Genomic DNA, 4,980 nt, shown 5'->3' with positions numbered 1-4,980 from the left:
GACTTTCATGTGGAGTGTTGGAACATACCCCTGATGGAAATCTCAAATAAATTACATGGAAAACTGCCTTCCGTGGATTGAAATTTATCGGCCCCGCACTACAATAACTTTGGAAATGGCATCCTTTAAGCTGCAGTGCTGGGCTATTATTGACTGCTTGAACCAAAAGAGCGACCGTGATGGGCTGCTATAAAGTCAATAGACAGAGACTAATTTCTACCAAACCACCAGCTTATCTGAAGCTGTCTCCCACCATGCCGAGCTGCCAACTTTATCTTCTCCCAGAACACACTGCCCGGTTTATCGCTGTCATCCTCAGCACGCACTGCCATTTCCATAAACCAAGAAGCCCAGGGCGCATCTAAGGTCCAGCCTGAGACAACTGCAGCTGAGAGAGAGAAAGATCCACGCGCACCTCTGGTGTTCTCTCTTAGAGCCTCCAGTCTCCGAGATACACCTCTATGATACATCACAAGATCTGTCTCATTGATGACATTCTCGTAATCACTTCTACTGCAGCACCTTTGAAACCCCAGTATTTGATCATGGTGAACACTCCTTTTACACCAATCAGTACAGAGCCTAAAATCTTTATAACCATGGAGATACTGAAGATGTTGATGAACCAGCTGCTGGGTGACGATTCCTTGAACAGAAATTTCCAGTTAGGCAGAATACCTTCCTCTAGGCATAATGTGCAAGACACAAGAATGGAGCCCTGGGATGAAAGCAGTTCATTTCCTGCACCTGGTAACCTAATGAGTCTGGACGACAACAGCTGAAATATTACACCACAGCCAGAAAAAAATAGACTGGAACCCTAGTAATCAACTCTACCGCCCCACTTTCATTCAGATAAATAAACAGCCTTTATAAGAAATGGCTAAAACAGAAGTTCTGGCCTGCATATTCAAGTTTCTAGGCAGCAAAACTTTAACTTTTTCTTTGCTGAACAGATTCATGAGTCTCTCTCCAAGAGGCCTTCAGACTGACGATGACTCCCTGTGGCCAGTCAGTGCCCTGAGCAGGCAACCTATGGCTTCCAGCAATGGCATTCAGCTGAGAAAGGCCTTTGCCAAGCAGGCATTTGAAAACCAAGGTCTGGCAAGTCACTCCCAAACCCTTTATTGGTTGGCTCCCCAACACCTGTTTGTACACTTGGATCCATCTAAGCAGCAGCAGGAGCCTGTAGGTGAACAATGTGACTATTCTGTATTAAAACCATCTGGAGTTATTCTGATCCTGAAATAAATCTATTTCAGAGAGTTGGTGCAGTGAGCTGGAGTGACTGGGATAACGTGGGACATAAAACATTAGCTTTGAAACCTCTGGTTTTTGGTTTGGCCAAGTACCTTGGCTAGTCACAGGTGGCCCATGTCAGGCAGAAGTTTCAGAAGCACAAAGTTATCTTTAATAGAAAAGATAACCTAAGGAAACTATTTGCAATAGTAAAAATAACCCCCTGAAGTCTGCTTTGATTACGTCCTATCCTTTATTAAAGTGACTAGAGCAAGTTTTCCTGGCTCAAACAATGGGAATCCCCTCACCTCACAAACTCCCAGCAGTGAGGGTAAGGAGAAGGGCCGAGCCTGGTGCTGCCCCCTTGTATTGGTCAATATTCTGAGTGCTTTTAAATGCTTAAAATGTTGAGACAAATGTTTTGGAATCTGCTTCTACAAATGATAGCTTAACTAGCTCGAAAGAAGGAATTCACGGTTTCATATCGAGCACACTGACAGCCTGGATGCAGCTGGAAGTGGGATCAGGTACCAACATGCAGCAGCTCCGAAGAAGTTACACAACATGACCTTACCGCGTGTGACGAGCAAGTTTCACTGCAGAACTATCTATTTTTCAATATCCTTTTCTGAGCAGAAATCATGTCATTTATATGCAAATCAGACCATATTCTACAGCTGTTTCTCCTGCATGGAATCTATGGGATTATTTGCACTTATTAAAGCCTCATAAATAGGTTTTGCCTCCAAACAGGTGGAGGAGCAGCAGATACATCACAGCCATTTACAGTCACAGGCATCTTTTTTGTTTTGAAAGTTCTGTGCCTCCTTTAAGCAAAGTTTCACAGGGCAAAGGACATACTGGTTAATTTATATAATGGATGGGCTTTGGGGTCCTTTCCAATCCAACCCATGACTCTGTTATTCCATGTAAGCATTCTGTGAAGGAAGATCTAAGTAAACCCACCTCTGGACAACAGGAGCCTGCCTTGCTGTGGCTGGTGTTATTGTAACAGTTACTGTAATGTTTAACCCATTAACACCTTCAAATATGTGAATAAAGGCTACCTAATTAACACAATCAGGAGACATGCTGTGTGCAATTAAAATGCTGTCACAACCCACATACAGTCCTCTGCATTCTCAGAGCGTACCTTAAACACAGCTGTAGCTGGCAGTGTGTTGAAACTCTGCACTTGTTTTCCTGCCAACAGGTTTTGAAGCTCATGTTTTTTTCTGAGCTCACATTGTGTTTCTTCAGGCAGAGACATGGCTGACCTCGCTCTAGATTCTGAAAGCAATCTGTGGGACAGGATGAGGAAGCACACAAGGAAGTGGAAGTTAAATTAAAAGCAGGTATAAGCATGTATTTTATTACACAGAATCAGACAAGACAGACAGGAAAACCTGACTTCTTGTCACATTGAATTTTTGTTCCCTACTCTGTTACAGTAAGCAGAGTTTTTATAATGTGAATTGTATATAGCCCAGCCCAGGCTGAAGTCTGAGCTGTTCTGCTGTCCCCAAAGAGGTACTCACACACTGCACCCATTCAAACTCAGCCCGCTCATGTTCCAAATCTTTGCAGAATGCAAAACAAGGATCCTTTCGGCCTGTAACAATGATTTTATATAATTTAGTCTGCATTTTATCTATTGTCAGTTGCTTAATGAAACTGTGTGACATTGTCCTGTTGTATTTGGTTGGCCTGCGTTATCAGCTGGTCAGCACCAGAGCAGAAGCTGCACACGGCCGTGCCAGTGGAGCCCAGCCCTCTGTTGCCTTACAGAAACACAACTACTCAACTTACAAATTGGGTACTTGTGCGGACAAAAGAGCACAGATGTCTTGTGTGCACAAAGACAGCACTGGGTGAGCCTGGCTGGGGATTTACAGCACGTGGCCTCTTGGTGCTACCTGCGTGGGGTCACTTCCATCACAGGGTATTTGGCCCACTCACAACCCGAGTCACCTTCTGGCAGCGTCTGCCTCTTCCTACTGACCACACAGAGCGTCTCGGTAATCCGGTTTATGATTCAGTTAAATGACTGCCATCAGACATAGCATCATGGAACGGCTGGGGCTGGAAGAGACCTTAAAGATCACCCAGTCTAACCCCACCATAGGGTACCTGCCTGCAAGGATGATTTTCTTTGAAGTAACAGTTGAAATATAAACCCACTCCTATGAACTACCTAAACTCAAGCCACTGTATTTAGACTATACAAAAAAAAAAAAAGACTGTCAATTGTTTCTGAGACATTATATATAAACCACCCAAGTATTTCAGAGAACAATGGAAATCCAACTTCAGTGTAGGAATGGGGCAAAAAAGCTATCCTCAAGAAGATACTTCCTTAATGCAGAGAAATGAACGGAAACTGACTTTATTCCTTGTTGTGAAGACCTCAGCCCAACCAACTTCCACTGCAGATGCTGCTTCACAGTTTCCAGCTGTTTGGAATTCCACACAGACCAGCAGGAGAACACGCAGTGCCTGCTGTCAGAAGCATGCCTGGTTTACAGGTGAGGCCCAAGCAACCAGCAGATGAGTGAGGTTTAGAAAGCTGCAGGTTGTACAAGATTTTATCAATGATATTGTCACAAGATTATATGAATTGTTTCCTTCCTCTCCCACTTTCCATGTTTGAAGCTCAGCTTAGTGTTGCAGTGTAAAAGCTTTTGTCAAACATGAAGAACTTGAGGACCCACTCCATCAGTTGTTGCAAGGAAAGGCAGGATCCAGCAGCGATTAACATACACTGTCAATATGAACTACTAATTGGGAAACAAATGGTGTACTTCAGCAGCAGGGAGAGGGGCAGCTGCTCCCACATCGGCATTGGGTACCACTTCATATACCCCAGGGGACTTGGAACATCTCCCCGCAGGAGCCCTGGGCTCTTCTGGCACGGTAGGTGGAGCTGAGGGATGATTCTCTGGGGCACCTAACATGACATCGGGCACTCTGCAACCCAAAATCTCACCCAGAACTGGGAGGTGACTGGGATGTGCATGACGGGCTGCTGGGCTGACACAGGGGCAGTTCAGCCATTCTAAGCAACCTCAGGGAGGAAGTTTAATTTTAAAAGAGGTTGAGACCCAAAGAGCTTTGGCACACTACCAGCCTCCAGCTGCAAGGCGCTATTTAAGATATAGCAAAGCGAGCTCTCGGCTTGGGTCTGCTGGAATGTGTGTAGCCAAAACCAGATTGAGCAGCGAGTTAGGAGGCTGCTTGTGTGAGGTCACCTTTCCACAGAGAGCTACACCAGAAAATCAGCCCAAAGGATCAGGGAGCACTGGAGTCAGTGAGAAAAACCCAGCCAGGTAGTGCAGTAAAACCTGGTTACATTTGGTTGCCCCATAAACAACACTGTAAAAACAGACAGCTAAGATTCCACGTGTGACTTCAACATTTTAATTCCACACATTTTGAATCATTAACAGTGAAAACTAACAGTCTCTGGGATTTAGGCAACATCGTGTATTTTTCTAACTCTTGAACTTGCCAGGCGTCCTGGTCAAACCCCAGAGGTACAAAGATGCCCAGGTCCAAGGCCTGGGTGCTGCCACCTGCACTAGGGCCACCCAAATGCCCATTTCATGACCTCGGGTGTCAGAGCCAACAGCCAACACAACTTTACAATATTGTTTACAGACGTTTTACCGCAGGTTCGTCAAGAGCCTGGAAGCACATTTGCTTGAGGGAAGCTGCACATCTTTAACACCAAGTTGCCAGCGC

The sequence above is a fragment of the Phaenicophaeus curvirostris genome, chromosome 8 (assembly GCF_032191515.1).
Source record: "Phaenicophaeus curvirostris isolate KB17595 chromosome 8, BPBGC_Pcur_1.0, whole genome shotgun sequence".
Classification (NCBI taxonomy): Eukaryota; Metazoa; Chordata; class Aves; order Cuculiformes; family Cuculidae; genus Phaenicophaeus; species Phaenicophaeus curvirostris.
The sequence above is the reverse complement of the archived record's forward strand: the minus strand, read 5'-3'. Positions refer to the sequence as shown.